The sequence below is a fragment of the Pongo abelii genome, chromosome 10 (genome assembly GCF_028885655.2).
Source record: "Pongo abelii isolate AG06213 chromosome 10, NHGRI_mPonAbe1-v2.0_pri, whole genome shotgun sequence".
In the NCBI taxonomy this organism is placed as follows: domain Eukaryota; kingdom Metazoa; phylum Chordata; class Mammalia; order Primates; family Hominidae; genus Pongo; species Pongo abelii.
The window spans coordinates 58,710,888-58,735,291 of NC_071995.2; positions in this window are offsets into that span (position 1 = coordinate 58,710,888).

The window sequence follows — 24,404 nt, forward strand, 5'->3', positions numbered from 1 at the left end:
AAGGCCACATGGAAGCCACCAATGCTTGAGGCTGGCATCCTCTGAAGCAATGGCCCAAGCTGTCAAGCTGTACCTTGCCCCTTTCAGCTATGCCTGAAGCTAGAGTGGCTGGGACACAGGGTTCCATATCCCAAGGCTGCACAGAGCAGCAAGGTCCTGAGCTCAGCCAATGAAATCATTTTTTTTTCTCCTAGGTGTCCGTGTGTGAGATGAGAGGGGCTGCCACAAAGATCTCTGAAATTGTCCTGGATACATTTTCCTTATTTTCTTGGCTATTATCATTAGGCTCCTTGTTACTTATGCAAATTTCTGCAGCTGGCTTAAATTTCTCTCCAGAAAATGGGTTTTTCTTTTCTACCACATGATCAGGCTGAAAATTTTCCAAACTTTTATGTTCTTTTTCACTTTTAAACATAAGTTCCAATTTTAAGTCATCTATTTGTGAATGTATGTGACTGTATGCTTTTAGAAAAAGCCAGTCCACCTCTTGACTGCTTTGCTGCTTAGAAATTTCTTCTGGCAGATACCCTAACTCATCTCTCTCAAGTTCAAAGTTCCACAGATCTCTAGGGTGGGAGCAATATCCTGCCAGTATCTTTGCTAAAGCATAGCAAGTTTCACCTTTATTCTGGTTTCCAAAAATTCCTCATCCCCATCTGAGACCAGGCAGCCTGGATTTCATTTTCCATATCACTATCAACATTTTGACCAAAGACATTCAACAAGTCTCTAGGAAGTTCCAAACTTTCTCCCATCTTCCTGTCTTCTTCTTATCCCTCCAAACTTTTCCAACACCTGCTGGTTACCTAGTTCCAAAGTCTGTTTCACATTCCCACATGTCTTTATAGCAATGCCCCACTACCTCGGTACCAATTTTCTGTGTTAGTCCATTTTCAAACAGCTAATACTACACATCTAAGACTGATTAATTTATGAAGAAAAGAGGTTTAATTAAGTCATGAATCCAAATGGTTAGGGAGGCCTCAGGAGTTTTACAATCATAGCGGAAAGCAAAGGGGAGATAAGTCTTCCCATGGCGGCATAAGAGAGAGGGAGAGAAGGGGGAAGCACCAGGCACTTATCAAACAACCAGATCTTGTGAGAACTCTATCAAAGAACAGCAAGGGGGAAGTCTACCCCCATGACTCAATCACCTCCCACGAGGTCACTCACCCAACATGTGGGGATTACATGAGATTTGGGTGGGGACACAGAGCCAAACCATATCAGCCACCTTGCCTGATTTAAATCTGAAAACCCACATCAGGGATTATGCTTTTTAAATAATCGTTTTTTCCTAAATACTTGCAATGATAATATTTATTTAATATTTACTATGGTAGACAATCTATTAATCATTTAATGTACTTCACTTATTTAATTCTTAAAATGTCCCTAGCCAGTTTTTGAGACTTCACGTTCCACAGAGACTACTTGATTTTAAAATTGAGCTCTTTGGCTTATAAACTGTAAAATTGAAAAAGACACTTGGCCCCTCTCAAAGTCAGTTTTGAAATCTAATCAAAGGTTGTTGTGAGATTAAGGTGAATTAATATAAGTAATTTATATAAATAGTGCATGCGGTATAATCATTATTAAATATATGGTAACATTATTTCAAAATAAAACCAGTATTATTATTATCTCTAAGTTGAATTATTATGATAGATTCAATGCATTCGTTGTTTGTTTTCTTTTGGAGTTTAGATTATTGTTCAGCAAATCATCACAAGGAACAAAACTCAGCCTCATGTAGATAATTCCATATGAACTTTCCCCTGCTCTATCCCTTCTCCATGGACAAAGTTTCCTTCCACACACCAATGATGTTGGCTTTTTCCCATGTGATGTGATTTGGCTAATACAATATAGTCTAAAATGATCTAGTGCTAGTTGCAAGCTTATGCTTCTAGTAACATCACTTGTCTACTCCTCCCTCTGGGAGTTTCTGGGCTCCACCATGGTACATGCCCCAGACAGCTAATACCCCTACATACAGGCCCTGGGAATGTCAGAAGCGGGGTCGATCTGATCTCAATATGAAGGAAAAGGCAGAGCCATTCCAGCTGACACACAAACCTATTAGTGAATAATAAAAACTGTTTGTCACTGAGGTTATGTGTGTGTATGCCTTTTTATGTTGGTAAGACTGGCCAATACACTCTCCTTCTCCAGTAAACTCTTCCATATATTAAACAAAGTAGTTTTTTAAGGACAGAATTCTAAAATATAATGTTCCCTGTTTAGTACCTTTTAATGGCATTCATCTAAATGTAGACTCAAATAAAATTATTTGTTATAGTTTAAGAGGATTTTATCTACTTCTTAGATATCATAGTTTTCTATACATAAGCCATCTAGGCATCTTATTTTTTTTTTTTTGCTAGAATAAGCCAAGTATTTTTTCCTTCTTAGGACCTTCTCAAATGTCCTCTTCTCAAATTTTCTCTTACTGAAAAGATATTCTTCACATTACTTTCCATGATCTTCACACATCAGGTCTTGATTCAAAAGTCATCTCGTCAGAAATGCCTTCCTGATACCTTATCTAAGTGAGTAGAATCACTCTGTCAGTGTCTGTCTTAACACTTATTGCAATTTTAATTATATATTTATTAATTTATCTGCTGGTCATCTGTCTCTTCTACTAGAATCTAGTTTCATGAGGTCAGCAATAGAGTTTGAATTATTAATTATTGATTAATCAGAACCTGGCACCATGCCAAATGCTCCTAAGTATTTACAAATTCTGTTAGATAAATTAATGTTATTATGGAAGTTTAGGTATAGATGATGATTAAATGCATTTTGTAAGATTATGTAACTGATAACCAAGTACAGAGCTAAGACTTAGTCAAATATATCTATTGTCTTTTAAGATTCAAGTATGTGGGGAAAAAAAAATATTGTCCATAATAGATCTAGCCTTGGCTCAATTACAGTTTTGGTAACTCATACCAAATATTGAATAACTGATCATTAAATTATCCTATGCTAAATATTTTGATAATTAAGTTATGGGTTGCACTTATACTGTTTAGAATAATAGGGTTTGATTTTACATATATGCTTAAGAAATAAATCATTCTTAGCAAACTATCGCAAGGACAAAAAACCAATCACCGCATATTCTCACTCATAGGTGGGAGTTGAACAATGAGAACACTTGGACACAGGAAGGGGAACATCACACACTGGGGACTGTTCTGGGGTGGGGGGAGGGGGGAGGGATAGCATTAGGAGATGTACCTAATGTTAAATGACAAGTTAATGGGTGCAGCACACCAACATGGCACATGTATACATATGTAACAAACCTGCACATTGTGCACATGTACCCTAAGACTTAAAGTATAATAATAATAATAAATAAAGTAAAAAAAAGAAATATCTATTATTAAAAATTCACAACCTAAATATATACATTCAATTATTTTTTAAACATACACTCAAGTTTTTCTGTAGTATATTTTATATACTTTAGTAAGCATCTCTGACAAATATTTTACAATATCTAAATTTTAATTATTTACAACTATTTTATATTTATACTAATTTTATATTTTATTCTAGGTTTTCTTAAATTCATATATTATTTAGAATAGGGTAGATTATTTTACATTAAGCAGCAACCTTAAAATATTAAAGGAATAATACAGCAAATGCTTATTTTCTGCCGTATATATGTCATTGGTTGCCTTAGGCTCTGTTCCACATCATTTTTACTGCAGGATCCAAGCTAAATCAGTAGCCTTTTTCTGGAACTTTGTTGGTTGTCATTGCAGAGGAAACCTAGAATGTGGTGAAACATGAGCTGTCTTTTAGATCAGATCCTTAGGATACATGTTACTTTCACTACTGTTTCATTGGGAAAAGCAAATCATTTTATGAAGTTGGAAATCATTGGGATAAATACAAATAATTTTCCCTGAGGGAGTAGCCCTGAATGTACAATAAAAATACATCTATTATAGTGAGCCGAAAGCCTGAGGGTTGTGACCAGATCAGCATTCCACTGAGGCTATATGATCAAACAGCAAACTGTTTATGATAAATGCAGAATGTAGGCAAACTTGCTTCTGCGCCAGCCGCCAGAAGGTTTGCTGAGGGCAATCACTCCCTGGCGCTGTGCTCCTTGAGGTTATCTACTGGAACATCTGGAGACTACTGCTCAGAGAATGCAGTCATGCAGGGCTGCACTGAGTCAGGCAGCTGAACACAACCACCCCCTTCTCCCTATCTCCTTTACTCGATAAATATGAAGGGCTATAGAAGCTCAGGGCCCTTGTTCACTAGAAGCAAGGAGCCCCCTGACCCCTTATTCCAAACACACTCTTTTGTCTTTGTCTTTATTCCCGTGTTCATCCTCCTTTGTTCAGTCCACCAAAGCCCGCAGCAATCTATGATGCTTTACTGACTCATTTTCCTGGCATGAATTTTTATATAATTGTTAGGCTTTTAAAAAATGATTTCTCTGACATTAGCAGTTATATTTTCTCTTTTCAGAAAGTCTGTTTCCCTTCCTCTATGATAATTATGAAATCTCAACTGACCATGTGTAGTTTTGAGTAGAACCCAATGACTGTAGGTAGAGTATTTCCTAGATAATTTTTGAAATAAAATGGTGTCTGAAATCTGAGAATATGCCTGAAGCTTTGATGGAGTAAAAGAAAGCAAATATTTTTCTTACTAAAATCATTTGGGGGCAGATAAACATAGAATATGTTTGAATATTTTGTTATAATTATCCGAAACTTTAAAGTTACCTTGAAATGTCTGAAATGTAGCTGAGAGCCATTAAGGTACAAAACTTCATGATCATTTTTTGGACTCAGTATCCAAGGGAAAATAATAATTTAAAAAATGTCCCTCTTTCCCAGAAGTTGAATTAACATTCTTTTTGTTTTTTTAGACAGGGTCTCACTCCATTGCCCAGGTTGGAGGGCTGTGGTGTAATCACGTCTCACTGTCTCACTGCAGCCTTGACTGCTTGGATTCAAGTGATCATACTGCCTCAGCCTCCTGAGTACCTGGGACCACGAGCATGTACCACTATGCCCAACTAATTTTTAAATTTTGTTTAGAATGGCATCTCACTTTGTTGCCCAGGCTGGACTCAACCTTCTGAGCTTAAGTGATCCTTCCACCTCGCTTCCTAAAGTGCTGGGATTACAGGTAGAAGCCACACCACTTGGCTGAATTAACATTCTTAATGCTTTGGAAAAGTAAGAGGGAGTTACACTCAAACAGAAATAAAATTTATGATAATGCATCATACTTGGTAATATGATTTGGATTTGTATCCCCACCCAAATCTCATGTCGAATTGTAATCTCCAATGTTGGAGCAGGGGCCTCATAGAGGTAACTGAAGTATGAAGCAGACATCCTCCTTGCTGTTCACCTGATAATGAGAAAATTCTCATGAGATCTGGTTGTTTAAAAGCATGAAGCACTTCCACCTTTGCTCTCTTCTTTCTCCAGCCATATAAGACATAACTGCTTTCCCTTCACTTTCTGCCATAATTGTAAGTTTCCTGAGGCCTCACTAGCCATGTTTCTGTATAGCCTGGGGAACTAGGAGTCAATTAAACCTTCTTTTTTAGAAATTGCCCAGTTTCAGGTAGTTATTTATAGCAATGCGAGAATGGACTAATGTACTTGTCCATCTTTTTTTGTATGAGGATGAAATTTTATTTAAAAAATTACACTTTCGTTCATCAGATTTTAAAAAGATTTAGACAAAATCTAATACTTATGGATTCCTTACTATATACAGAGCTCTGTGCTATTATATATGTAATCCTTAATGTAATCTTTAATATAGATTTTAATCATCATTTTACTAAACAAATGAAGACTAAAACATTGGAAGGAATTTTCCTAAAACACATGGCTGGTAAAGGATAATATGAATATAAACTCATACAGTTTTAACTGGGAAGCTACAATTTTCATTTGCATCATGCAATTAACCTTCTATTTCCACTATCAAAGATGGTATCAATATGTATTGGAAACATGAAACTGGGATGGTACTTCGGGAATGGTATCATCTCTATTTTTAATTGTTTATGAGTCTAGAATAGTTAGCATCAATTCTGCAATCCAAATAATTTTTCTGTACCTTTGCAAAATAACTTGATGAATCTGTTAAGTGAAAGTTTGATAGAAATGTGCACAGAATGTGTAATTGAAACCACAGAATGTGTAATTGATCTCCAAAAACAATGATGCCAAATAATAATTCCTGGACTTGTGTTTAGGTCTTTGATGCAAATCTAAGTATAGGAAAAATGAATTGAGGATAGGGTATACACAAGAATTCACAAAAAAATTATCTAATCATTAAGAACATTTTCAGACATCACACTGATCTGATTATAACTCCCAGTTCTGCCATCTAGCAGTTATGCAACCATGGAAAATTATATGACCTCTTTGAAACTTTTTCTCTTTGTAAAATGAGAATAGTAGAAACACTTTTTTCAAATACCTGTTCTGAAAATGGAATAAGATAATGCTGTTAAGGTGTTCATAAATAGTATGTGGCAAAGTTTACTGTTTCAATAAATAATAAAAGAAAATCTACTTGTTTATCTCATATAATGCCTATATGTGGCCAGGTGCAGTGGCTCACGCCTGTAATCCCAGCACTTTGGAAGGATGAGGAGGGAGGATCATGAGGTCAGGAGTTTGATACCAGCCTGACCAACACGGCGAAACCCAGTCTCTACTAAAAATACAAAAATTAGCCAGGCATGGTAACACACCTGTAATCCCAGCTACTTGGGAGGTTGAGGCAGAAGAACAACTTGAACCCAGGAGGCAGAGGTTGCAGTGAGCCAAGATTGTGCCACTGCACTCCAGCCTGGGTGACACAGCAAGACTGTGTATCAAAAAAAAAAGACTATATTTACCATCCCTAAATCTGAGTCTTTATTAGAAATGTAATTAAGAAATAAGGTGTTCACTGCTGCAACTCTAGCTCTAATAAATTAAAAATAATCTCTAAGTACCAGCATTTTATACTGATCCTTATGTGACAAGTAGGACATTAGAAACCATGGCCAAAAAATAGAAGATGACTGACTAGAAGAAGCTAGTGAGGGCTGCTCTCATGGAAAGAAGAAGAAGTATTATATAAATACTACATTGGGATTCATCCAGGAAGCAAATTTGGCCCACAGGGAATGGAGAGGAACAAGACAGGATGATACAGGAGTGGCAAAGAGCCAGAGGAGGCTCCCTCTCCATGGGGAATGGTGAATGAGTAAGATACACAAAGGATGCACACTTATTCCATAGATTTTACAACCCTGGATCATTCCCCAATGAGCCCATTCCACAAGGACCTTCAGGTTGACATGCTGTATTAGTCTGTTTTCATGCTGCTGATAAAGACATACCTGAGACTGGGAAGGAAAAAGGTTTAATGGGCTTACAGTTCCACATGGCTGGGGAGGCTTCCAAATCATGGCAGAAGGCAAGGAGGAGCAAGTCACTACTTAGGTGGATGGGAGCAAGAAAAGAAAGAGCTTGTGCAGGGAGACTCCCATCTTTAAAACCATCAGATCTCAGGAGGCTTATTCACTATCAACAGAACAGCATGGGAAAGACCCACCCCCATGATTCAATCACCTTCCATCAGGTTTCTCCCACAAAACGTGGGAATTGTGGGTGTTACAATGCAAAATGATATATGGATGGGGACAAAGCCAAACCATATTATTCCACCCCGATCCCTGCCAAATCTCATGTCATCATATTTCAAAAACAATTATGCCTTCCCAACAATCCCCCAAAGTCCTAATTCATTTCAGCATTAACTCAAAAGTCCAAGTTCAAAGTCTCATCTGAAGCAAGGCAAGTCCCTTTTGCCGATGAGCCTGTTAAATCAAAAGCAAGTTAGTTAATTCCTAGATATAATGGAGGTACAGGCATTGGGTAAATATAGCCATTCCAAATGGGAGAAATTGGCCAAAACAAAGAGGCTACAGGCATGCAAGTCCAAAATCCAGTGGGGTAGTAAAGTCTTAAATCACCAAAATAATCTCCTTTGACTCCATGTCACATCCAGGTCATGCTGATGTAAGGAGTGGGTTCCCATAGTTTTGGGTAGCTCTTCCCCTGTGGCTTTGCAGGGTGCAGCCTTCCTCCTGGCTGGTGTTGAGGGTTGTAGCTTTTCCAGGCACATGGCGCAAGCTGTCAGTGGGTCTACCATTCTTGGGTCTTGGAGATGGTAAACCTCTTCTCACAACTCCACTAGGTGGTGCCCTGGTGGGAATTCTGCATGAGGTCTCTGACCCTACATTTCCCTCCTGCATTGCCCTATCAGAGGTTCTCCATGAGAGCCCCAGCAGAGGGACCCTGGGCCCGGCCCATGAAACCATATATTCTTTCTAGGCCTCTGGGCCTGTGATGGGAGAGGCTGCCATGAAGGTTAAGACCTCTGACATGCCTTGGAGACATTTTCCCCATTGTCTTGGGGATTAGCATTGGGCTCCTTGTTACTTATGCAAATTTCTACAGGTGGCTTTAATTTCTCATCAGAAAATGGGATTTTTTTTTCTATTGCATTGTCAGGCTACAAATTTTCCAAACTTTTATGCTCTGCTTCCCTTACAAAACTGTATGCCTTTAACAGCACCCAAGTCATTTCTTGAATACTTTGCTGCTTAGACATTTCTTCTGCTAGATACCCTAAATCATCTGTCTCAAGTTCAAAGTTCCACGTATCTCTAGGGCAGGGGCAAAATGCTGCCAGTCTCTTTGCTAAAACATAACAAGAGTCACCTTTGCTCCAGTTCCCAACAGGTTTCTTATCTCCATCTGAGACCACCTCAGCCTAGATTTTGTTGTCCATATTATCAGCATTTTGGCCAGAGCCATCAACAAGTCTGCAGACCATTGCTGCTCAGCCCCCTGGATTCAGCCCTTTTCCTGGGGTTGTGTAAGGGAACATAACTTTCTCATTTGCTAGAGTTACTGCCGCTGATATTAGGGATACTAGGGGATTCAAGTCCCTCAGGACTTCATGTGTGCCTGAGAAGTGGATTTGCTCAGATCCATATAGCTATGCATGTGATATGGTTTGGCTGTGTCCCCACCCAAATCTCATCTTGAATTGTAACTCCCACAATTCCCACATTTCATGGGAGGAATCCAGTGGGAGGTGATTAAATTATGGGGGTGGGTCTTTCCTGTGCTGTTCTCATGAGAGTGAATAAGCCTCATGAGATCTGACAGTTTTAAAAATGGAAGTTTCCCTGCACAACCTTTCTTTTTGCCTGCTGCCATCCATGTAAGATGTGGCTTGCTCCTTCTTGCCTTCCGCCATGACTGTTAGGCCTCCCCAGTCAAGTGGAACTGTAAGTCCATTAAAGCTTTTTCTTTTGCAAACTGCCCAGTCTCAAGTATGTCTTTATCAGAAGCATGAAAATGAATTAATACAGTAAATTGGTATCAGGAGTGGGGTACTGCTGAACAAATAACCAAAAATGTGGAAATGACTTTGGAACTGGGTAACAGGCAGAGGTTGGGACAGTTTGGAGGGCTCAAAAGAAGACAAAAAAATTTGGGAAAGTTTGGAACTCCCTAGAGACTTGTTGAATGGCTCTGGCCAAAATGCTGATAATAATATGGCTATTATTAAAAAATAGAAAAATATTTTGGTGGGGTTGCCGAGAAAAGAAAACATTTACACATTCCTGGTGGCAGTGTAAATTAGTTCAGCCATTGTGAAAAATAGTGTGGCAATTCCTCTAAGAATCTGAGACAGAATTAACATTCAACCCAACAATTCCATTACTGGATATATACCAACAGGAATATAATTAATTCTACCATAAAGACACATGCACGAGTATGTTTATAGCAGCACTATTCAAAATAGCAAAGACATAGTATCAGCCTAAATGCCCATCAGTGATAGAATATATAAAGAAAATGTGGTACATATACACCATGGAATACTATGCAGCTATAAAAAAAATAAAATAATGCCCTTTGCAACAGTGTGGGTGGAGTTGAAGACTATTATCCTTACCAAACTAATGCAGGTACAGAAAACCAAATGCTACTTGTTCTCATTTATAAGTAAGAACTAAATAACAAGAACACATGGACACAAAGTGGGGAACGACAGACCCTGAGGCCTATTCAAGTGTGGAAAGTTGGAGGAGCAAGAGTATCAGAAAAAATGCCTATTGAGCACAATGCTTACTACATATGTGATAAAATAGTCTGTACACCAAACACCGTGACACAAGTTTACCTATATACAAAACCTGCACATGTACCCCTGCACTAAGATAATAAAAAAAACTTAACTAAAAAAAAAGAAAAACTTAGAAAAGTGATGATGTTACTACTTCTATTAAGATCCAGAGGGTTATGAAGATTAATATTGCCTTTACGTTTTCTAAAATAATAGATCATTTAAAATGAAGAATAAAGATAAGTTATAAAATCCCTGTTAAACATTCCTGGTTAGACCTAGTATGAATTTTAAGAAATTAAGTTGCCTAAGGATGAGAGATCACCAATTAATTCATCTACAGTGGTGATATTAACATAAACTGATTTGTTTAAAGAACCAGTGTAAGTTCAGGAACTTTTCACAAAGTTTCCAAGATTTTTTATGTTATCAATATGTTATCATAGAGAACTATGAAGCCAGAAAGTCGGTAGTCTGGGAAATATTATAAGTTTTAGGACTGAATGGCATAGCACAGTGACTGGCAAGGTGGAATCCAAGTTATATTATTGGTCAACCAATTAGCCTAAACCTGGTACTGATCAATCTCTCTAAGTCTTGGGTCATAAACTAATGGAATTCACATATCCTTGCCTACAAGTAGTCTTCTTCTTCCTGGAAAACTTAAAAATGATAAACATGGGACTTTATGTAGACAGAGTAGTCAATTATTTCATCAGCAGGAGATAACAGACATGGTGGCTAGATTGCTGTCACATCCAGAGAACACATTTTTAAATTCTACATAATTCAATTACTCAGTCTTCCAGTTGTTATTTTATTTCTTCTGTGTGTGTGACCATGCCTTAGAGTTTTTCGGCACAGTTAGACATAAACTATTCTTGTCAGGGACATGATCATCATGTGAAATTCTATGCCTCAGAGTCACTTGTTAGGGAAAAATTAATGCTACATCTGGGTGCTGAGTACTTAACCTTTTTAGAATTGTTTAGGGTCGGGTAATTGAAAAGAAGTAATTGTCCTTATTGGATCCTGATTTTGCAAACTAGAAGATCCATCAAGCCTTCTTCTTGAGGAGAACTGATCTGAAAAAGGTGTATTCAACATCATTTCTAAGAATAAGTAGACTGCAGTGAGACACCCATGTTAGACCCCACTTACGGTACTTAATCCTCTTGTAATTTCTTTTTCAACAGCCTTACTTCTGTCTATCCTAAGTAGGGCTATCCCTTATTTTCTCCTAAGATTCCTCCAACAGAAATGAGGTTTTTACTTCACATTATTCACTTACTATTAAGACTTAAGAAGATTAAAGGGATTACTGGCTCAAATGAGATTTGTCTTACTTAAGAAGTCAGATATATTAGTACTAGAAAATATAAGCATATAATATACCCACATACTATATAATATATATGTGTATAGTTATATATATTATATAGTTTTTGTGTGATTGTATGTCAATGTATGTATGACTCCAGATTTTAATTACTTAATAAAATCCAATGTATTAAAGCAGCCATTCCATACAAGAACATAATAAATATTATTCTCACTTCTTTTTCCTATGAAATATAATTGCAATATATTTTGTGGAAATTCCTAAATTAGATCTACTCAATTACTACTTCTGTTCACCTGGGTTGTTTGACAAGTTGTCAACCACTGGATACAATTTTCATCTATTTAAATAGTCTAGGCACTGATCTAAACCATATTATATACAATTTTCATTGTATTTCATGAACTATATGTACTGGACTGAAGTATTTTCAAAATATTTGCTGTCCCTTCTATTCAGCCCCTCCTTATGGGAGAATATTTACTACATCATGGATACCAGGCTTAGGCCCATTATTTGCTTTGACCACGGATCTGTTGAAAGTGTTATGTGGAACTTCCAAGCATAAGCTTTAAGAGTCATTGAATGGCATCATCATGTCTCTTTTCCCTTAGTCATGAACTGGGCAATGTTTCAGATATGGCCTGCTCTGTCAGACTAGTTCTGCAGTGAAGTAGATATGGAACAGAGACTTAGGAGAAGTAAATAATTATTATTGTGTAAGCCGCCAAGATTTGAACCTCAATGATTTTTCTTAAATCACAGCATAACTTAGCCTAAGATTTATGGATAAATATTTTCTAAAATAATGTAATAATGATGTCATTTATTTGCTTCTGTTATGCAACACACTGGCATTAAGTATACAAAAAATAAAATGATCCTGTGTTAATTCTAATGTCATGTAGTGACTGTTAGACATAAAATTGGTTAATATTTAGAGCTCTGGCTTTCCATACAGTGCTATGGGAATGTAAGTTACTGCAACATTTTTAAAGGCTAATTTTCTATATATATAATGTATTACAATTCTTACAATTTCTGATATAGTAATCCTACTTTAAAGAAAAAATAACAAAAGACACAAAACATATGCAGAGAAAGGGTCATTTTATATAAGAATAAAAGATGATTGAAACAATCTAAATTTGAAAAGTCGAAGATTGGTAAAAATAAATCATCACCCATAAAGTGAAATATTACACTGTCATTAAAATAATGTTGTAGGAATAGTTAATGGCAGCATTTTTTTAGATAAAATAGCATAACCAATTATAAATAATGCATGACCTAAATTTTTTAAAAATTGTAAACATGTACACAGAGACTTAAGGAAATGAATCACCATTTTGACGATGGTTATTAGTGCATATTATACACTTTTAAATTTAACATGTATCACTATTAGACATGGAAAATTGTTATAAATTTCATTAAGAATAAAGTGCTAACAAAAATGAAATGAGGTAAGACTTTTTTATATACTTAAGATTTCAAAATGTACTGTTAGTATGGAAAACTCTTTCCTTGGTTTTCAGAGCACAATTTGTCTATATTTGTGTGTGAAGTGTTAAGTGTTATTGCATCACTCTCATCCTGACATGATATTTTAATTTTACTTTTCTTCTGTACAAATTAGATAATGGTGTTGTAAAGTCAACGAATTCCAATCTTTAAAATTAGATGCAAGTCTCTTAATTATATTCCCACTATCTCCTTTTCTAACTAATGCAGAAATAGAGAACTCTTGATCATTAAATATTATTTAATCATTAATTCTAGCTACACTGATGATAATTATGTCCCAATATGATTTCCTGTAAGATATCGCACAGATCATTGATAAACAGCTAACAAGAAAAAAATAAGGGGATTAACACTAATTATAGCAAAGTGGTTTGCTATTAAATTAATTGAATAAAATGTAATTGGATTATGTACGTTCTTCAACAGCTACTAGAGTTTTAACTTTAATTAAATTGTCATAGTCCTCATTCAAAAATGAATGTTTGAGCATAAACTATTTTTAAACAACAAGAATAGCAGAATATTAATCAGGGCAGCCTATACCAATAACCTCAAGTTGAAAGCTCTATCAGAATGATTACTAACCAATTTTCCACACTCAAAAATCACTGGGAAAAAGTGTTGAGTGCTAATAATCATTTATAGGCTTTTCAAATATTATTACTTGATAGGAAGTCAATTAGCATTGACTAAGAAAACTCATTCTTAAACAATTAGCCAGATTGCAGGTATTAAAGAAAGCGTAGATTTTTAATATTGCCAGAAAATTTTTAGAGCCAGAATTTTCCAGCTAATAAACCAAAATAATATTTTATCAAGTCCTTCTATATCTACCATGAAAGACATTTTAGATATGTGATATTTTATGCCAACCTCATTCCATAGGTTTTCTAAAATAAAAATGAATAAATAATAATGAATCAAATATTATATGTAAAATAGTGCATATCTATACATATTTACATGTGTATATACATGCACACACATATGTTCATGCACCTACATATAGACAGACACATTCATATACACATATCACATAGAACATCTGTTATGCAGCTCTGGCAGCTACTTGAAGACTATAAGTTAGATTACCAAAGATTTCTCAGGAAAAGACAAGTAATTCTTTTTTGCTTTTGATATTCTAATTATGCGCTGCACAAAGCTAGTAAAAATATACAATTCCCTCATTCAGACAAAAAAATTATCGGTGAGAACTGAAGGTTCAAATTTGAGTTTTCTGACTTTAAGATTTCTTAATGTAGTATATAAACTATCCTTAGAATATTCAGCTTTTTTCTTCTTTTTGAGAAATGCTTGCTGAAATGACCCTCAAAATGCTCTACTTCAGATTTTTAAAAATTATTTTGGGTTACTTTTAATTTAAACCAAAGACTTTCTCTAGCTCTTTAGGAGCTTTGCAGATTTAGATTATCAGCCTTTTATGTAAGTATTTTAAATACCGATTTTTATAGCTTTACTCTTACTCTATGTCAGAACTATTATTTGTATTTTATGATGTTTCTTTTTCATTTTTTAAAATTTGTTATTTTAATTTACCCATATTTGTACATATTTAAGGGGTGTAGTGATGTTTCAATAAATACAATGCATAGTGATCAGATCAGCGTAGTTAGCATATCCATCATCTCAAACATTTATCATTTCTTTGTGTTGATAATATTCAATATCCTCTCTTCTAGCTATTTAAAATTTATATATTATGGTTAACTATAGTAACCGTACAGTGCTATAGAAAACTACAATGTATTCCTCCAACCTAGTCACATTTTGCATCCCTTAAGAAATTTTTCCCTATCCCCTCCCCCTTTCCTCTACCTTTCCCAGCCTCTAGTAACCTCTGTTCTACATTTTACATCCATGAAATTAACTTTTTTTCTTTAGCTCCCACATATAAGCAAGAACATGGAGTATTTTACTTTCTGTTTCTGGCTTATTTCACAACTTTTATTTTAAAATGGGAGCAAACAAAATTAAGAAACTACATTTCTATTTCTTATCATTTTATGCTATGTAGTTTATCTTCATTATTTCATTCATTTCTCATGGTAATGCTAAGAAAAAGTTATTTCCTTTTAAAGTGTGATAACTATAGTCAAAAAAAAATCCAGTACTTTATTTAAGGTCACACAGATAGTACATGAGAATATGTCTCGAAGTCCTGATTAAGACTGCTCCAAGCCTAACATGGGCTGGGGAGTGGGTAGAGGGAAGAGGCTGGAAATCTTTTCTTTAATTAGTTCCCCACAGGCAGTTCCTCTACCTCAAAGCAAATCCACTGGATTGACCCTTACCACACTCTTTGATCCTAAACTTAATTTAGAAAGATTGACAGTCCTAGGTTTTAAATTAACTTGTCACATAACTTAGGATACCTGGCAGTGAAATTAATGGTTTAAAATAAAACTAGTTTTAAAGGCAATTTATGTAAATTAAAAAAAATGCTGTCAAATACAGAGAGATTTTTACACACAGTAACAGAAGAGTGTCAAAAGTGAGTGATCATTTCATGCAGGCTGAGAGAAATTGAAGTTTTACTGGTAATTATTAAGGTCTTAGTAAATATTCAGGAAATAAGATATTATAAGGCTGTTACATAATATCATTAACTTTAGGTAAATATAAATCACACCTATAAGCAGTTTTATTTATTCATCTATTCTGTAACTTTTTGTTGACCAATTGCTTTGGGCCAGACAACGAGCAAGGCATGAAAAATTCAAAGGTGCTTATAATATGACATCTAATTGGAGGGTCTCACAATAGAGATGAAAAAAGATGCAAGCCATCAAATCCTAGTAATATTATATGATACATGCTCTAATAGTGCTAGAATCAGAGGCTTATGGAATTTGAAATTCAAAAAACCTGAGGAAATCAGAAAAGGCTTCACTAAGGAAACTGTGTTTTAAATAGTTATGGGTAAATGAGCAGAGGTTTGTAATGTAAACAATTATTTGAGGAGTTCAATACTTTTTGAAAGGAAATGTAATTCCAGATATATCATTATCACTTGATAAGAGATCTCTTTTTCAGTTTTATATAATTATTATTAGATGATCATGAGGAGGAGGAAGATGATGGCGATCATGGTGGTCATAGTAGTGATTATAATGAGAATAATTGTGATTATATGATGATATCTTACTGTGGAATAATCAAGTCATAATTTGTTAAACATAATTGAGAGCCAACTGGAAGTGTGAATTCTTAATTTTTTTTGAAAAAAGAAATTCACAATGCTGAATCTTAAAGAAAAAATAGTACTATCTATGTATACTTTAATGTCTTTGAATAAAAAGTAGTCCTTTCAATTAAAAAGAAATCATTATCCCACAGTGAGTGTAAATTTCAAAAGAGATATACAAAAAGAAGGAAATTCATGTTAATCCAAAAAAGACACATCAAACTTGGGCATCAGTGAGATGATGGCGATTACGGCCAATCTACACTAATGTCAAAATGCCTAATTTATGTACTCAGTAAGCTTAGTGGTGTGAGCAAAGTTTAAATATGATTATTTCAAATAATCAATTATAGGCTTTCTAAAGGGATTTTTGGAATAATGAAAGAGAGCTGAAGGAAGTGAGAACTTTATGTGGAAAATAACATGGGCCAGTTTATACTGCCTTTTTTTTTCCTTAGATAGTGAGGAACATGCAAAGATAAAGATTTGGCTTGGTGGTGTGGCTTGTGCCTATAATCCCAGCACTTTGGGAGGCTGAGGGCTGTGGATCCCTAGAGTTCAGGAGTTTGAAACCAGCCTGGGCATCATAGTGAGACCCTGTCTCTAAAAACATTTTTTAAAAAAGGTAAAGATTCATTTCACACAAGGTAAGGCATAAAATACAACAGTACAAATACACTAGAATGCTTAAGATTAAGCCATTTTGAAATCAAATTAACATGTTATTAGAATTAAAATAACAAATGAATTTGAGCCTATTTCCAGAAAAGATGCCACAAGGTAAGAAATACTAAAGTTAACGAGTTGGAGTCTTTAATAAAAGTAAGTAAATGCTTTGATTCTTTAACGTTACTGCATTAACTTCTGTAACAAATGACTACATGCCATGGAACTGTTGAGCATTTTTATTGTCCTCTATGTGTTTGATGGTTCATATTCTAGGTTGCAACCTAGATATTTTTGGTGAGGTATATATTCAAACATGTTGCCCAGTTTTTATTGGGTTAATCTCCTATTGAGTATTGACAGTTCTTTATATAGTCCTGTTACAAGACTTTCACCACATAAAAGATTTGCAAATATTTTCTCTCAGTCTATAACTTGTCTTTTCAGTGCTTTTGAAGTGCTGAAAATTTTAAGTTTTATGAAGCCCAATTTACAATGTTTTTATTTTATAAATTATGCACTTGTTAAATATAAAAAAGCTTTGCATAACGCAATGTCCTAAGGAGTTTATATTATTTTTTTCCTAGAAGTTTTATAGAGTTTGTTTTAAATTTAAGTTTAAGACAATTATTGAGTCAATTTTTGCATACGGTGAGGTATGGGTCAAAGTTCCGGGGTTTTTGTTGATAAGTTGCCTTTTATGATATAAGTGCTTGGCACTCTAAATTTTTTTCTGTGTATCAACTTATTTGTGCATGAAATTTGTTATGATGTTTCTTCCATTTTATTAAGTTTAAAATACTTTCTAATGTCCCTTTTAATTTTTTCTTGACCCATGGGTTATTCATGTTATTTAGTTTCTGTAAGTTTGGAAGTTTTCCAGATATCTTTCTGTTACTGACTTCTAAATTAAATCTCTTGTGTTTAGAGAACATGCTTTGGGTTACTTGAGATATTTTAAATGTATTGTTTTCCTTATTTGATGGACCATAATATAGACTATCTTGGTAGATGATCCATATGCATGTAAATGTGTACTCTGTTGTTGCTTGGAATGTTCTATAAATGCCATTTAGGTCAACATGGTTTATTCAAGTATTATTCAAGTCAGTGTTCTTGCTGATTTTTGGTCTGCTTGTTCTATAAGTTATTGGGGGATGGATGTTTAAATGCTGAAATATACTTGTAAATTTGTCTTTTGCTCCTTGAAGTTTATTGAGTTTGGCCTTCATACATTTGAAAGCTATTAAGTGTAGGGACATTTACGATTGTTTGGACTCTTGATTAATTGACGATTTTATCAATATAAAATGGCATATATATATACACATATACTATTTTGAACTGGATATATATATATATATATATATATAAATATTTTCTCTCAGTCTATAACCTGTCTTTTCATTGTCTTTTCAGTGCTTTTTGAAGTGCTGAAAATTTTAAGTTTGATGAAGCCCAATTTACAATGTTTTTATTTTATAAATTATACACTTGTTGTTAAATATAAAAAGCTTTGCATAACCCAAGGTCCTAAGGATTTTATATTATTTTTTTCCTAGAAGTTTTATAGAGTTTGTTTTAAATTTAAGTTTAAGACAATTATTGAGTCGATTTTTGCATACAGTGACAAGTTATAGACTGAGAGAAAATATTTGTGTATATATATATACATATATATTTGTATATGTATATATATTTGTATATATGTAAATATGTAAATATATATATTTGTGTATATGTATATATACACATATATATATTTGTGTATATATATACAAATATATGTATATATCCAGTTCAAAATAGTATATGTATATATAAAGTTTTAGAGCAAAGTATATATGTGTATGTGTGTGTGTGTGCCTTAGTTCATTTGGGATGCTATAAAAAATACCATGCACTGAGTGACTTATGAATAACAGAAATTTATTTCTCATAGTTCTGAAAGTTGAGAAGTCCAAGATCAATGCACCAGCAGATTTAGGGTTTGGTGACAGCCCCTTTCTGTCTGGTGTCAGCACATTCTTCCTGGTGCCCCCACTTGATGGAGGTGGTAGGGTGGCTCTCTGGGGAGCTTTTATAATAGCATTAATCCCATTCATAAGGGCAGTCCTCCCTCATTACCTACTCATCTGCCAAAAGGCCCCACTTCCTAATACTATCGCATTGGGATTAGGTTTCAACACAAACATTCAAACCATAACAATAGATATGTATATATACTTTGCTCTGAAATTTATTTTGATAATTATAAAGCCAGTCAAGCTTTCATTAAGTGTTTAAATTTATATTGGTTGCCTAGGAATGGCATCATGAAGTATAATAAACAGGGCGGCTAAAAACAACAAAAAATTATTCTCTCTCTGTTTAGAAGATAGAAATCTGGAATCAAGGTGTTAGAGGAACAATACTTTCTCTGAAGCCTATAGGAAATATTATTCCTTGTTTCTTTTGGCTTCTGGTACTCCAGGCATTCCTTGACGTGTGAGGGTAGCATAACTCCATCTTCTGCCTCCTTCTTCACATAGTGTTCTACCTAGGTGAGAGAATAGGGAGAATGCAATATGAAGCATTCTATAAAGACTTCACTGAAATAAAGAAAAAAATGTTAGAAGCAGTATACAAATTCGGTAAAGTTTTAGGATACAAAAGTAACACACAAAAATTAGTGAGATTCTATATACCAATAATGAACATTAAATAAAAATATACACATACGTATTGCTGCGGGTTGAATGTTTGTGTTGAAACCTAATCCCAATGCAATAGTATTAGGAGGAAGTGTCTTCTGGCAGGTAACTAGCTAATGAGAGAAGACCTCCCTTATGAATGGGATTAATGCTATTACAAAAGAGAAGGAGCCTCTTTTCCTCTTCTAAAAAGCACATCAGTCATATTGGCTTAACACCCTACCTACTCCAGTGTAACCTGATCTTAACTTAAATAATTACATTCTCGGCCGGTAGCGGTGGCTCACACCTGTAATGTCAGCATTTTGGGAGACCAAGGTGGGCGGATTGCTTGAGGTCAGGAGTTTGAGACCAGTCTGGCCAACATGGTGAAACTCCGTCTCTACTAAAAATACAAAAAAAATTTAGCTGGGCATGGTGACATGTGCCTGTAATTCCAGCTATTCTGGAGGCTGAGGCAGGGGAATTGCTTGAACCAGGAAGGTAGAAGTTGCACTGAGCTGAGATCACGCCACTACACACCAGCCTGGCAACAGAGCAAGACTCTGTCTCAAAAAAATAAATAAATAAAAATAAAATAATTACATTCTCACTGACTTTATTTTTAAATAGGTTTACATTCTGAGGTATTAGGCATTATTACAATATATCTTTATGAGGAAAACTGTTCACCTCATAACTATATGGTATAATGTCCTCCATCATTTACCTCATTGTCTCTATATTTAAAGTGGGTTTCTCATGGGTAATGTATGCATATGTGTATAGTTTACTATAAGAGACATATCATGGCTATAAGATTAATAATAGTTATAAGGTCCACTCAAGTGTCTCACAGAGCTGATACTACATGTCACTTAGCAGTTTGATGCAACCTAGCCCGTGGATTTTCAGAAAATTAGCCACCTCAGCACAGATGCAAGTCTAATAAACCTTAAAGCAAATCTTACCCTTATAAGAATAGCTTAAACACCCTTTGTTAAAAAAAAAAAAAAAAAAAAAAAAAAAAAAAACCACCTGCTAACTGATCAGGACTGAATATGATGTAAGAAAGAGGAAAGAATCTCCCAAACTCTGAAAATAGTCTCCAGTAAGAGGTCCTGCCTGTCAGTGGGTTACCTGATGCCGTGTCTGTATCTGTCCGATGACACTGGCCTGCTCTCACTTTCTACGTTGTAGAAATAAACTGAGTATCAGAATGTGCCTAAGACTCATCTCTGATGTGAATTGGACTAAAAGAGAGAAGTTGCTTCTGGGTAAGCTGGTTAACTAGGATCCCCCAAGACCTCCAAACATGACAGTGTGTCTCTGTGTGTGTGTGTGTGTATATATACGTGTGTATATATACATATATATACACATGTATATATATAAAGCATTTATGTATATATAAAATGCTTTTTATTCCCAGTTGACAATGAATCTTTTGTTTTTAGCATAGGTTGTGATTTATATTCATTGTGATTATCCAAGTGGTTTTGTCTAAATCTAGCTCTTCTTCTCGTCCTGTCTCTTCTTTGCTCTCTTTTTATTTCTTCTACCTTCCTGTACATTAAGTTTATTTATGATTGTATTCTTCTAGATTTCTATTGTGGTAAAAAAAACCATAAAATTTAGCATTTTAGCCATTTCTGAGCATCCAATAGTGCATTGTTAATTATGTTGCACATTGTTGTGCAATATATCTCTAATTTTCCAAAATTTAAACTCTATGGGAACTTGAACAACAGTTTCCCATTTCCCTGCCACTAGCCGTTGACAGCCACCATTATACTTTCAGTTTGTAAGACTTTGTATTGATAATTTTATATAAGTGGAATCCTTCTGTATTTGTCTTTTTGTGACTGGTGTATTTCACTTAGTAAATGTTCTCAAGTTTCTATCATGTTGAAATATGACAAAATTTCTTTCATTTTAAAGGCTGAATAATATTCCATTGTATGTATATAATATATTTGATTTCTCCACTCATTCATCAGTTTAATAGACATTTAGGTTGCTTCCATGTCTTGGCTATTGTGAATAACGCTGCAATGAAAATGGAGTACAGATCTCTTCAAGACTCTAATTTCAGTTCCTTTGGATCTTTAGCCAGAAGTGAGATTGCTGAATAATATAGCATTTCTATTTTTAATTTTTTAAATTATTTCTATACTGTTTCTATAGTGCATGTATCATTTTACATTCTCAACAACAGCACACAAGTGTTCCAATGTTTCTATATTGTCCTTGCCAAACCATCCTAGTGGATGTGAAGTGAGTGGTATCTTATTTTAGTATTGATTTGCATTTCCTTAGTGATTACTGATGTTGAGCATCTTTTAATATCTTTTAATATACTTTTTGGCCACTTACATATCTTCTTTGGGGGAGTTTCTATTTAAATAATATTCTCATTTTAAAAAATGGTTATTTGGATATTTTGTTGTTGATTTGTAGATATTCTGGGTATTAATCACTTAGTAGTTATATGAGTTGCATATATTTTCTCCCATTCCATAGCTTTATTTTCATTCTATTAATTTTTTTCTTTGCAGTGCAGAAGTTCTTAAGTTTTGCCTTAATCCCATTTGGCTATTTTTATTTTTGTTGCTTGCTGGTGCCAAGAAATCATTTCCACTCTAATAAAATATCAGCCACCTTCACTCATATCATCATACACTGTCCCCTTATTGAATCCTACTTTTAAAGAATATTAATGACATTTATCATGAGCCTAATAATTAAATAATTATGTGTCTGTTTGTTCAGAATCTGGTTTTTTTCCACTAAGAAGTACACTCAAAGGAAGAAGAAACATTTCCTGTTTTGCTCCATGTTGTATCTGCAGGGCCCAGAACAGAATAAATGACTACATCTTATATTCAAAATAACCCACTGAACATAACACTTCAAATCAGGCAATAGTTGAGACCAAGATTGAAAAAGTATAGCCCATAAGCTTCAATAGCACGATCTTGGGAACAATAGGAACAGCTTCATATATAAATGATTATAATTTAACTAAGAATCTAAATAATTACCAATATATTAAAAAATAATAGGCACCATTGTTAGTGACCCTATGGTAAGCTCCGAAGAATACAGGCATAAATCTTTTGTTCGTGCTTATAGTTTATTAGTAGAAATAGGTAACATCTAAATAAATATATAAATAAGTAAGTAAATATTTGCAGTGATTGCAACAGATGACTGAAATGCAGAATAAAATGGCAGGGTTGACTATAGAAATGTAATAGATGAACTTGATTTTTTTTTTGGCAGAGAATATTTAACCAGAGATCAAAATGATGTGAAGGATGTAGTCATGTAAAAAGCTGAGAAAAGAGCATTGTAGTTAGAGAAAACAACACATATGAAGCCCATAATGTGAGAACAGCTTGGAATCTGCAGACCTATTTTTTTTTTTTTTTTTTTTTTGGAAATGGAGTCTCACTCTGTCACCCAGGCTAGAGCACAGCGGTGTGATCTCAGCTCACTGCGACCTCCGCCTCCCAGGTTCAAGCGATTCTTCTGCCTCAGCAGGAGTAGCTGGGATTACAGGTGACCATCACGCCTGGTTAATTTTTGTATTTTTAGTTGAAACAGGGTTTCGCCATGTTGGCCAGACTGGTCTTGAAGTCCTGACCTCAAGTGATCCACCCCCTTCTGCCTCCCAAAGTGCTGGGATTACAGGCATGATTCATCGTGCCTGGCCGCAGAGCTATTCTTAAAGTTCGTGTGATTAAAAAATAAGAAGAAATAGAGAATGAGAAAGAATAGATTTGGAAAGTGTATGAGTGTTATCTCATAAAGGGTCTCATAATATGTAGTAAGGTGATTGATTTTATTTTAAGTATACTTGGAGTACCAGAAGTTTAGAAAAAATATGAAGCCATATTTTAAGAAGTTCATGCTAGCTTCTGTATGCACAAATTACTTTACGTGGATATATAAATATAGAGATAATTTACAAGGCTGTTAGGGCAAACTCTGTAAGAGACAACAATGGCCTTGCACAGAATGATGGCCACATGTAAAAAAGCAGAAAAGATTTATTAGGGGACAATTCTCCCTGGAACATCATATTTTTAAATACCTTGTATTAGCTTTTGTTCTATATTATCTCTTCAGGTATTTGTATAGCAAACAACATTGGAGAATTAAAAAATAGTGTTCCCTCCAAGAGAGAGGGAAGAGTTTTTTTGCTGACAGAGAACCAGATAAGAAAGAACTACAGAGAAAAATTTATAGATCTGTGCACATGTACCCTAAAACTTAAAGTATAATAATAATAAATAAAAATAAAAATAAAAATATTCTCCTCAAGTAATTGGTTGAGTACTGTTCAGTGCATGGATGTGAGAAAACTATGAGATAAGATAAAAAATATTTTTTAAAAATTGCAGGAAACAGTGTCACAGATAAATGGGAATACTGCCAGTTTCCACCAGCTAGAAAGTAAAAGCCTCATAATTCCATAATGAGGAGAAACAACAATCATTGAAACTGATCAAGAAATGATACACTTGACAAAATTTTAGACAGAAACACTAAAATAGTTTTATAACTTTATTCCATATGTTCAAGAAGCTAGAGTATATTTTGAATATGTGAAGACATAGAAGATGTAAAAAATAATCCAAATCTGATTTCTGTATATTGAAACTACAATGTATAATAAAGAAATATACTGGGTAAGATTGAGAGAATATTAGGCACTACAGAAAAAAATATTAGTACTGATATTTAAAATATATCAATAAACAATGCC